Below are 13,151 nucleotides of genomic sequence, written 5' to 3'. Positions count from 1 at the left end.
TCAATGGAGTCACTTTGCGACCTCTATTAAGTAGGTCTTGGGGGAGGAAGAGGCGCTGGGTTGAGGTGGGCAGTGCTTGGGAGAGGCGAGAAGTGGGATCACAGACAGGTGGTGGAAACAGGAGGGAAAAAGCAAAAGGCAATAGAGAGCAGCAAAAAACAATGGAAAACAAGCCAAAAACAGTAGAAAATGAGGCAAAAAACAGTAGAAAAGGAGGCAAGAAGCAGTAGGAAAGCAGTGGAAAACTAGGCAAAAAGCAGTAGAAACAAGGCACAGAGCAATAGAAAATGAGGCAATAGCAGTAGAAATGAGGCAGACAAAGCTGAAGGCCCTTAGGCAGGGTCAGCAAGCTGCAAGCAGAAGAATTGCTGCTCTGGGCAGCAAAGGGGAGCTGGGTCAGGGTCCTACTCATTGGGGTTGTGCTGCAGCCTCCACTATTTAGGTCCTGGGAGGAGGGAGGTGCACTGAATGGCGGTGGGTGGTGCTTGCAGGAGGTGGGAGTGAAATCGCAAAGAGGTGGCAGAAATGGACAGGAAAAAGTAAAAGGCAAAAAGCAGAAGAGAGCAACAAAATACAATGGAAAACAAGCTATAATTGTAGCAAACAAGGTGAAAAGCAGTAGACAAACAAGGCAAAAAGAGGTAGAAAAATAGTAGGAAAGGAGGCAGCAAGCAGTAGGAAAATATAAAAAAATGAGACAAAGGCAGTAGAAATGAGGCAAAGAGCTGCAGAAAATAAGGCAAAAGCAGTAGAAACGATGCAAGCAAGGCTGAAGGCCCTCTGGCAGGGTTGGCGTGCAGCAAGCGGAAGACCAGCTACTCTGAGGAATAAGGGGGAGGTGGGTCAAGCACCTGCTCAATGGGGTTGTGCTGTGGCTTCCATTTAGTAGGTCCTGGGAGGAGGGAGAGTCGCTAAGTGGGAGTGGGTGGGGCTTGTGGGAGGTGGGGAACTGGATCACAGAGGGGCAGCAGAAATGTGCTGAAAAAGCGAAAGGTATAAAGCAGTTGAGAGCAGCAACAATCAACAGGAAACAAGCTAAAACAGTAGAAACTGAGGAAAAAAGCAAGAAAAAATACGAGGCAAAAAGTCTTAGAAAAGGAAGCAATGAGCACTAGGAAAGCAGTAGAAAACGATGCAAAAAGAAGTAGAAACGAGGCAAAAAGCAGTAGAAAACGAGGCAGAAGCAGTAGAAACGAGGCAGATAAGGCTGAAAGCCCTCAGTCAGGGTCAGTGAGCTTTAAGCAGAAGATCTGTGCTCGGGCAGCAAGGTGTGGGCCGCTGTTGTGTGATACAGACCAAGCTACTCCTGAACTTTGATGTAAAGGTTTTCTTCCGAATCCTCGGTCATAGTATATATAGTGCATGAAGATCAGAGGGGGTGTACTCAAGGGCGACTTTCTAGTGATTCAACCTCTTGTCCCCGATGATCAAGAGTTACAGTTTCAGGTGGAGCCACTTTCAGTATTGTGTATGTTAGAAATGGGGTCTTTGGTTGGCAGTCAGGTTACCCTCTGTCCAAGCAAGGACCCTCACTCTAGTCAGGGTAAAAGAGAATCACCCTCAGCTAACCCTTGCTTACCCTCTTGGTAGCTTGGCACGAGCAGCAGGCTTAACTTTAGAGTGCTAGGTGCAAAGTATTTGTACCAACACACACAGTAACTTAATGAAAACACTACAAAATGACACAACACAGGTTTAGAACAATAGGAAATAGTTATCTAATCAAAACAAGACCAAAACGACAAAAATCCACAATGCACAAGTCAAGTTATCAATTAAAAAGCAAAAAGAGTCTTTATATAGTTTTAAACACACACACTGTTAACGTGAAAATGTACCTTGCGTCGTTTCTCCTTTCGTCGGGTCGGGGCACGTAATTTCTTCTCTCCGCAGGAGAGCGATGCGTCGATCCAGTGAGCACACTCGGGTCCAGGCAGGCCTTGCGTTGTTTTTGCACGCCCAGCGGTATTTGCGTCGGAAATCCAGCCTCACAATGATCCGAAAACCATGCAGTGCAGGTTGTGATCTCCCAGCCTCCATCATCGATGCTGCACGTCGTTTCTCCTGCTCTGTGCGTCGATTCTTTGGTCCCTCTGCAGGTGAGCGTTGATTTTTAGCGGCAAAGCCGGCGGCGCGTTGTTTCTTCAGCCGCAGATCGGAGTTGCGTCGATCTTTTCCCCACACGGCATTCTGTGTGTGGATTTCTTCCTCTTAGGCTGCCAGCTTTTCCTTTCAGGGTCCCAGGAACTGGATGGGCACCACAGGGCAGAGTAAAAGTCTCTCCAGGGACTTCAGGTGCCGGCAGAGAGAAGTCTCTGCTGTCCCTGAGACTTCAAACAACAGGATGCAAGCTCTAAATCAAGCCCTTGGAGATATTCTCAAGATGGAAGGCACACAAAGTCCAGTCTCTGCCCTCTTTCTCTGGCAGAAGCAGCAACTGCAGGATAGCTCCACAAAGCACAGTCACAGGCAGGGCAGCTCTTCTTCCTCAGCTCTTCAGCTCTTCTCCAGGCAGAGATTCCGCTTGGTTTCCAGAAGTGTTCTAAAGTTGGTGATTTCTTATACCCATTTTCTCCTTTGAAGTAGGCCTACTTCAAAGTAAAGTCTCTTTTGAATGTGAAGTCCTGCCTTGCCCAGACCAGGCCCCAGACACTCACCAGGGGGTTAGAGACTGCATTGTGTGAGGGCAGGTACAGCCCTTTCAGGTGTGAGTGACCACTCCTCCCCGCCCTTCTAGCACAGATGGCTCATCAGGAAATGCAGACTACACCCCAGCTCCCTTTGTGTCACTTTCTAGTGTGAGGTGCAACCAGCCCAACTGTCAAACTGACCCAGAGAGGGAATCCACAAACAGGCACAGTCACAAAAATGGTATAAGCAAGAAAATGCTCACTTTCTAAAAGTGGCATTTGGAAACACACAATCTTAAAGTCATCTTTACTAAAAGATGTATTTTTAAATTGCGAGCTCAGAGATCCCAAACATCACATGTCCATCCGCTCCCAAAGAGAATCTACACTTTAATCAGATTTAAAGGTAGCCCCCAGGTTAACCTATGAGAGGGACAGGCCTTACAAGAGTGAAAAACAAATTTAGCAATATTTCACTGTCAGGACATATAAAACACATTACTGTATGTCCTACCTTAACCATACACTGCACCCTGCCCTTGGGGCTACATAGGGCCTACCTTAGGGGTGTCTGATATGTAAGAAAAGGGAAGGTTTAGGTCTGGCAAGTGGGTACCCTTGCCAAGTCGGATTTACAGTTAAAACCGCACACATAGACACTGCAGTGGCAGGCCTGAGACATGATTACAGAGCTGCTTATGTGGGTGGCACAACCAGTGATGCAAGCCCACTAGTAGCATTTGATTTGCAGGTCCTGGGCACCTCTAGTGCACTGTACTAGGGACTTACTAATAAATCAAATATGGCAATCATGGATAAACCAATTACATACTCATTTTGTAAAGGAGCGTTTGCACTTTAGCACTGGTTAGCAGTGGTAAAGTCCCCAGAGTGACAAAAACAGCAAAATCAGAGTCCAGCACACATCAACAACCTGGGAAACAGAGGCAAACAGTTAAGGGAGACCACGCCAAGGATGAAAAGTTTAACAGTAGAGTAATGTCATAATTCATAAGTAGGACATCAGCAGAGCAGCAGCGGATAATCAAGTTGTTGCGATCAGCCTTCAGACATTTCTAGGATACTTTTCCAGTATGTGGAGATGACATGAGCATATAATTCCATATATAACATTGATAAATGCAGAATGCATAAGGACAAATAAGCGGCTGCTCGATTCTCTGCTTAAAGGAAGTATTTTACGCATATTATAATACTGTACAGTTGACACTATTCAGATAGCACACTTTGTAAAAGCCTCATGTCGCTGCAGTGAACTTCGATGTCATTTTGGGTTTGCATGTCCTTACTGAGTGATATCGAAGGTTATTTCCTCTTTTGAAAGACATCCCCAGTCATGACATGAAATTCTTAAGTCATTTTTAATGTATTACATTGTCAGACATATCAATCTGTCATTTCCCTGTGTCGAAATTATATTGCTACATCTAATGATTTTCTTGTAGAACTCTCTTGCAGAAACAGTCATTTGTAGTGCTCTTTTAATGACAGAACGTTAAAGGGACACGACAATCGTTGTTGTTAGTGGTATTTTTATTTATGTACATGTTTGTGGTTACACTAACTTTGGATTTGCAGGTTGTATGTTATCTCTCTGTAACCACATGCTTTCATTCAGGGAGGTAACGTGACTAAGTACCCATTGTGACACCAAAGAGTTTTCAGTTGATGCTGTTCTCCAGGTGACCTGTACTTCTCGCTCTCTTTTGCAGTATTCTTCCAGTGTAATCCCAGGTTATTTCACCGCCTATAGATTTTTGTTGCCATATCTATAATTAGAATGTCTTTGCTGTGGGTTATTTAAGTAAAGTTAAAGCCTTAGACAGAGTGAGGTGGAGGATGAGCTAAAATTATTTGACATACCATTTATTCTAAAATGATTAATGTAAAAATGGCAATTTAATAATTAGATAGCTTATTAAGTTTGTTAAATGATTTTCTGCATTGAGGAAACAGAAGTATTGACAGAAATGTAAACACATATTTGACTATAAAACATTGTCCTAGCTAGCAGAAGCATGATTCATTATTGACATGCAGTGGTCCCCTCACACAGAAACTAGTATCATAGTGAAAGGCCGCTGCAACACCTACAAACACACTTCTAAACAAATTAGCAATTTTTTAATAAAATGATTAGTTTCATTATTGTGTAACAACTTTACAACCATGAACGACTTTGTTTGTTAAACAAAGTTTAAACGTTCAACGGCGGATGTGTGTCTTAGTTTGTTTAAAACTACAACATTATACCAAAATCTCAGTGTATCTAATACGACTCAGGTTGTAATAATGTGCACTAATGTCTCATCATCTAGATTACAAATGCAATAGGTCTTTTTGGGAATATTTTGAAACTTTCCTATGCCCCTGCAATCCAATTTATAAAGTTGATGAGTGTGTATTCTGACGCATAGAGCTCTAGTAAAAGCAGTCAACCCTGATGCAAGGTATGTTTGTGGAACATGTATGCTAAAATATTCTGTTTAAGGCAGATCCAACTTTCGATTTCTCTAAAGCATAAAGGTCACCCTGCTTACCATGTTTTTGTGTGTCAGTTCCTTAAGGGATATATATTAAAAAGTTCCCTGTCCATAGAGAGATCATATTAATCTAAATATTGTTGTTCATACATGTTTCTTACTGATCTGGTGCTCCAAGGTCCTCCTAATCCATAATGCTAGCATGCGAGTACAACTACCTTGGAGTGCTTGCTGTTATGTTTTCTGGATTCCTAAAGCGTGGCTTATCACCAGTAGGGTATCCATGCAGTGGAGCATGTGTATAGGTGTGGATCTGCAGGAGTGAGTCAGCCACAGGTAATTAGTTGAAGACCATAGGTCTTCCGCTTCCTGTGGAATTCAAGAAGTGAGGAGGAGGCCGTAACGTCTAGAAGGAGGTCATTCCAGGCTTTGAGTGCAATGTGTGAGAAAGCTATACCTCCCATTATGTTTTTGAGGGCACAAGAGTTTGTGCGAGTGAGAGTGAGGCTGAGCGCAGGTGTCTGGTTGGTGGAAGTGAAGGCTGCTATTTAGGTATGCTTGTACTATGTTGTGCAGTGCCCTGAATGCATGTGTGAGGAGTTTGAATTGGCAGTTTGTGTACAGGCAGCGAGTGGAGCTCTTTGAGATGTGGGATGATGTGTCTTGCTAGGATAAGTCTTGCTGTGGTGTTCCGGATGGTCTGAAGCCAGTGGAGAAGATGTTTAGAGATTCTGGCATAAAGAACATTGCCTTAGTCTAGTCTTTTTGTTATGAGAGCTTGAGTGACAGTACATATTGAATTACTGGGAATCCATTTGAAGGTTGTACAAATCATGCAGAGTATACGGAAGCAGGAGGAGCTGACTGCATTTAACTGTGCTGCCATGTTTTTTTGTCGTCTAGGATGAGACCCGGGTTTCTTGAGTCGTTGGTTGGTGTAGGTGTGGAATCCAGCTCTGAAAGCCACCCGGTGGAGTCCCAGGGAGAGTTCCTGTTTCCAAAATCAACCCTTCGGTCTTGTCAGAGTTACGTTTCAGGCAGTTGGTTTTCATCCACTCTACTATGTTGATCATGCATTTAGTGATGTTGGTTCTGATGGTGGTGGACTTGTCGGACATTGAAAAGATGAGGTGGGTGCTATAGCCGTAGAAAATGATGGAGATGCTGTCTGCTCTGATGACGTTGGTGAATGGTGACATGTAAATTTTGGGCTATGGGAGTCCACAGATAAAGTTCTTGGCTTCTGATGTGTAGGGTGGGAGTCTAACTTTCTGTGTTCTTCCTGTGAGGAGGGAATATACTGGGTTGAGGGCCGATGTTAGACCTGACAGTCTTAGGATGGTCTTCCCCCAAACATTTTGCCTGATTTGCCTCATTTTTGCCGATCTTTTTATGTTTGCCTTAGGACTCTTGGCACTTTATCACTGCTAACCAGTGCTAAAATGCATGTCCTCTCCTGCTCTCCTCCCTAAAACATGGTAACATTTGTGTATCCGCAATAGGCATATTTAATTTACTTGTAAGTCCCTAGTAGAATGCACTTTTTGCGCCCAGAGTACCGTAAATTAAATGCTACAGCATTGATTATGCCACCCACTTAAATGGCCCTTTAAACATGTCTCAGGTCAGCCACTGCAGAATTTGTGGGTGCAGTTTCACTGCCATGTCGCCTTGGTATTTCGAAACACCTTGCCACATCTTAAATTCCCCTCTTATTACACATAAGACACCCCTGAAGTGGCCCCTAAGTAGCCCACAGGGCAGGGTGCTGTGTAAGTAAAATGTAGTACATGTGCTTCTGAGGTTTACATATTTGTAGTGAAAACCCCCTAAATTTGTTTTTCACTACTGTGAGAACTATCCCTCTCATAGGACAGCATTGTTAATTCCTTGATACATTTATTACATGTAATTCCTGATTGAGAAGGAATACAACCACCTATGGACTTGTAATAATAAATCCTCTTTAATGGTTAAGTTGGGTTTACAACTTTAAAAAAGCCACTTTTAGAAATTTGTCATCTTCTGTTCGTAAGCCCTCTGTGCCCACTGCCTGCCTCCAATACATGTCTGGGTGAGGTGACAGCTGGACTTTGTGCATTCTCTCTAGACAGTTACACACAGATGGAGCTGAAGTGTGTCATTCACATCCTGATGGCCTATCGCCAGGCTGATGGGCTTTCCTGAGCTAAGTGGGAGGTAAGAACTGATACTTGCACCTGAATAGGACTGTGCTTGTTCCCACACAAAGAGCTCCATAACCCCCTGTAGTGCATTTGAAGACAAGGCAGGGAGGATCTGTGTGCACTTCAAAGCCCCTCTTTGAAGTCACCCCACTTGAAAGGTACCACTGGGTATAAGAACTCAAATTCTGGCCCTACCAAATCAGTGCACTTCTGGACCTGAGAATAATCTGCCAGGAAAAATGACTGCTGTGCTGCTGAAAGAACTTCTCCTCTGCAGGAGCTCTGCTTGACTTTGCTGGACTCCTGCTTTTCTTTGCCTGCCCTGCTGCCCTTCTCCCTTGGAAGTGAGAAGGACTGTACCTGCATCTCTTCATCCCCAGAACCAAGTAGCCCCAAGGGCTTGCTGGCTTGCCTCCTGTTCTGGAAGTCTTAGGGCCACCAAAGTCTTCCCTCAACTCTGCTTCAGCTCCTGCCCACTGTGAGTCCTGCCCAACCACGAGGTGCTAATCCAGTCCTGGGCCTTAAGAGTAGACTCTGTGGCTATGTTACTTAAAAAATAAATGCATCGAGTCCATTGCACAACTCAGAACTGATGCAATGCCCTTAAATGCTCACACAGTACTGATTCAACAACAACACAGGGCCCAACTGCAAGGTTTGACTACGTACTGCCGTTCCGAGGATATCACTGTGCGACTCGATGATGACACATCGCCTGTGCTAGACCTGGCATCCTTGGTGTGGTTTCCCCTGCCTTTTTGCCTCTGCCTCCTGTATTTTTGACAGTGTGCTAGATTTCATTTTTGCTGGTTTTGGTATTCTGGGCACTTTACCACTCCTGACCAGTGCTAAAGTGCAGGTGCTCTCTATCTAAATGTGACTATGATTGATTATCCCTGATTGGCATATTTAATTTACTAGTAAGTTCCTAGTAAAGTGCACTAGAGGTGACCAGGGCCTGTAAATCAAATGCTATTAGTTGGCCGGAGCACTGATTGTGCCGCCCACATGAGTAGCCCTGTAAACATGTCTCAGAACTGCCACTGCAGTGTCTGTATGGGCAGTTTGGAACTGCCGGTTCGACCTGGCAAGTGCCCCCCCTTGCCGGGCCTAAACCTTTCCTTTTACTACATATGTCACCCTAAGGTAGGCCCAAGGCAGCCCATGGCAGAGTGCAGTGTATTTAAAAGGTAGTACATGTACTGGTGTGTTTTACATTTCCTGATAGCGAAATACTGCCAAATTTGTTTTTCACTATTGCAAGGCCTATCTATCCCATGTGTTAACATGGGGATTGCCTCAGATTACCTCTTAAGTGTAATTTCACAGAGGGAGCAGATAGAGATTTGGAGTTTGGGGTCTCTGAACTCACAACTTAAAAATACATCTTTTGGTAATATTGCTTTTTAGATGTGTGTTTGAAAATGACACTGTTAGAAAGTGAGCGTTTTCTTGCTTAATCATTCTGTGCCTCTGCTTGGCTGCTGAATCCACGACTGGGTCAGAGTGCTAGTTGGGCTGTTTGTGAATTCACTCTAGACAGTAACACAATGGGAGCTGAGGTGTGTCCTGCATATCTTGATGGGTCTTTCTGGGCTAGAGTTGGAGGGAGTACCCAACACCTGCACTTGAAAGGGCTATGCATGACCTCACAAAATACAGTCTCCAAACCCCTAGGGTGTGGCTGGGGCAGAGCAAGGAAGAAGCAGGGTCTTGTGCACTACAAAGACTTTCCGTTGAGGTTTACCTACTTCAAAGGCAGAAATGAGTATAAATATTGTACTCCTGACCCCACAATTGTAGAACACTTCTGGATCAAGAGGAACCTCTGCCATGGAGAATAGCTGAAGAGCTGTGAGGAGGAGTACTGCCCCTTTGCTTTGTGTACTTTGCTGGGCTGGCCTGCAGTTGCTTATTCTGGCTTAGAGAGGACAAAACTGGACTTTGCTCTGTATCCTGCTTGTGAAGATTCTCCAAGGGCTTGAACTGAGCTTGTCACCTGTTAAGAAGTCTCAGGGACATCAAAGACTTCAACTACCAGCACCTGGTCACTCTTGCTGAGACCCCTGACTTGCCAAGTGGCGCCATATCCAGTCCCCATGCCCATGGAATGCGAAGCTGGTAAAACCTCAGTGAAAATCCACGCACCGGAGCTGAGTGGCAGAAAAATTTACGCATCACATCACTGTGCTGTAAAATCGAGGCAGCATCTGCCTTGTGGCTGTAGAATTGATGTAGCACCTGCCTTGCGGCTGTAGAAATCGACGCATCGCCAGCTCAGTCTGACTTCTTTGTTACATTGCATCCGGATTTTCCATGCGTCGTCCCTGGATGCCAAAATGTCAACATTATGGCATGGACCTGAGGCTGCCTGTCTGGAAAGCGACACACACGTATTGCTTACCTGGAGGGGAAAGAATCGATGCATGGCCTCATTTGCGAGTAAGGAATCAATGCACTCTCGCCCCTGCAGCCTTATTTTTCACACATACCAAGTACTAAAACAACACATCCATTGATTCTTATGGATTAAGACTCCTTTTTTTTTACTTTAAGACATGATATCTTTACTTGTGTATGTTAGATTTTTGTTTTTTTGGTCTTGTTTGATTTAGATAAATATTTGCTATTTTTCTTAACTGGTGTATAGTACTTTTGTGGTGTTTTCACTGTGTTACTGTATGTCTTTGTGAAAATACTTTACACATTGCCTCTGAGATAAGCCTGACAGCTTGTGCCAAGCTACCAAGGGTGTGAACAGGGGTTATCTTAGGTTAGGTGTGTGACTCCCTTACACTGACTAGAGTCAGGGTCTCTACTTGGACAGAGTGTAAACTGACTGCCAACTAGAGACCCAATTTCTAACAGCATGCATGGTACTTTTTCACCAGACCTTGTGAGGGTCCAGTAGCCAGACTCCCCTCCATCGTGGTCGGCCTGAACTTTGGATTTACCCCAGCCTAGCATGACCACAAGTAACCCTTTAACGCTATTGACTTTTAAGCACTACATTGCAGTTTATTCTTTACAAATTCATATCTTGACTTCTACTTATTGAATATTTGTCCTTCTGGTCTTGTTTTACTCAGATAAATATTCTCTATTGTTCTTAACTGGTGTTGGGTCTTTTTGTGGTGTCTTTCACTGGGTTACTGTAAATTAAGTGTTGCACAAATACTTTACACATTGCCTCAAATTAATCCTGACTGCTTTGCACCAAGCTTGTAGAGCGTGAGCACAGGGGAATTTAGAGAGTGTAACTGACTTACCCTGAATAGGATTGTTGTCCCTACTGTGACAGGGTGCATACCTCTGCCAACTAGAGACCCAATTTCCAGCAGTTGGACCTTGGATGCCTTTGTTGTGCATTCTTCTGATGAGGCCACAGTGCCATATGGTATTGAACGCTGCTGAGAGGTCAAGCGGTATAAGGACAGCCATTTCTCCACGTTCCAGTATGCTTCGGGTCTCATCTGAGGCAATGATGAGTCGAGTCTCCGTGCTATGGTCTTTTCAAAAACTGGTCTGGGTGTGCTCAAGTAGGTTGTGGAGTTCAAGGTGGTTAGTAAGTTGTTGGTTGATTGTCTACTCTATCACTTTGGCTGGGTATGCGAGCAGGGAGCTAGGATAGAAGTCACTCATCTCGCTGGGGTCGGCCTAAGATTTTTTGAGGCGGGCCATGACTGCTGCATGTCTCCAGTCTTTGGGAAAGGTGGCAGATACAATGGAGGTATTGATTATGTCGGTGAGGATTTTGCTGTCAGTCGTCCTCCCATGTTGTAGATGTGATGGGGCAAGAGTCTGTTGTGGACCCATAGTGGGCAGTATTCATGATTGCAATGGTGCCTCACTCATTCAGTGTTCTTGAGTTGGTTAGGCGAGTGTCTTGGCTGGCGGTGGGCAGATTGGTGATGATGTCCTTGGGGTTGGGTTGTTGTTCAAAGTTACTATAGATCTTTTCAATTTTTCTGTGATGAAGTTGGAAAGTTTGTCAGAGAGTTCCTGAGGATGAGTGATGAGTTGGCTCTGGCCTCTAGGGTGACGAACTCCTTGATTATAGAGGCGATCTCTTTGCAGTAGCTGGAACTAGACTCAATCCATTCAGTAAGGGTTCTTCTCTTGATATTACTCAGGAGAATGTGGTACTGCTTGAGGGTGGCCTTGTAGGTAGCTCTGCCATCATCTTCATGGTTAGATCTCCATTTTCTTCCCAGCTGCTTGTAGTATCTTTTTTTGAGCCCCAGAGCTCATTTATGTATTAGGTGGCCTGTCGATTGGTTCCGTAATGTTTATGAATTTCGATAGGTGCTAGTGAGTCTGCACAGGTCTTGCTCCACTGATTGAAGTTGGTGATATCCTTGTCAAGGTTGTTGGTGGTGTTGCGTTGGTCCATTTCCAAAGCGTTGCGCCAGTCAGCTTCTGTTATTTTGTTCCACTTTTGGCTGGGCAGGCTGATGCTGGTGGGTGCTTTGGCTTGTGGTGTGGAGATTTGGAAGTGTATGATGGAGTGGTCAGTCCAAGTGAACGATGAGTTGGAGTTGCATTTATTGTTGCTGTCTGAGGTGAAGATAGGATCTAGGGTGCATCCTCCGATGTTTGTGGGGTCTGTGACAAGCTAGAAAAGTGCTCACTCAGGCTTTCAAGAGGTCAGTGGAGGAGGAACGGGTGGGGTCTTCCAGGTGCAAATTGAAGTTTCAGAATAGTATGAAGTCCTTGGAATTGATGGTGAGGGGAGCCCGATGAAGTCCGAGATAAGGCTGCTGAAGTTTGTTCATGGGCCTGGTGGTCTGTATGTTAGGGTACCTTTCAGGGTGAAGCTACTGCTTGTTTGGAGGCTGAAGTGCACATATTTCATGAAGGGGATGTTTGAGTCTGTAGTTGTGTTGCATTTCATGGTGGATTTGTAGATAATTGTGAGTCCTTTCTCAGTTGTGAAGACAGTCTTGGCGTGCAATTTTGCATCCTGCCGGTATGGCCAAGGCAATGTCAGGAGACGACAATAAGTGCAGCCATGTTTCCATCAGGAAAAAGAGGTCTGGTGCACTGTTGCCCAGATTTCGAAAGAGTGTTTGCTGAGAGAGCAGGTTTTGAGGATCATGCACACAAGTGTCTGCTGAGAGTCAAGCGAGGTGTGTTGGTCTGGATGGGTGGTGTGAGTGTATGAGTGCGGGGGCATGTGTAGGAGTGCTAACGCAGGTGCTTTAATAAAAAATATTAATGAATGTTTATGTATTTTGAATAATTAGTTTATGTAGAAAATGTAATAACATAGAAAAATAATGCACACATTTGAAAATGTGATCAAGTAGAATGGCCACAAAATTTACTAATCAATGATTAATACTTATGAAATATTGCATATATGTTAGACTAATGCAGTAATATGTCATATTGTGAGTTATGAAGTACGCTTTAGCTTTAATTGATTGTAGGCCTTCACTTAGCGAGTGTCTTGGCCTATTTTATCAGGCCTCATGTAAAGCTGTATTTCTTAGAATTTAATAAAAATGCTGACCAAGTGCATTAAACTGTGAAATGTCTATTGTATTGTTTAAATGTGCTCATAACAGAAGCTTTTTGTGTGAAATGACTGCTAGGAGATGATGTTCTTGCTAATGCAACATAATGTGTGTGAGGCTGACTTTCCCAGGACAGGATCAATGAAGATAATGACTAGAGTGTAAGCTGCAACAATATTGTTACCTGACAAGCCGGATGATGAGGACATCGCAAGACGAACCAATCAGAAATATAAGAATGGAGAAATATTAGAATTCATAGATTTGGGATATTAGTTTTATGGGACATACGATTAACTGACCAATAGGTTA

Source organism: Pleurodeles waltl, chromosome 1_1 (genome assembly GCF_031143425.1).
Source record: "Pleurodeles waltl isolate 20211129_DDA chromosome 1_1, aPleWal1.hap1.20221129, whole genome shotgun sequence".
NCBI classification, from domain to species: Eukaryota; Metazoa; Chordata; class Amphibia; order Caudata; family Salamandridae; genus Pleurodeles; species Pleurodeles waltl.
Note: the sequence above shows the minus strand (reverse complement) of the source record.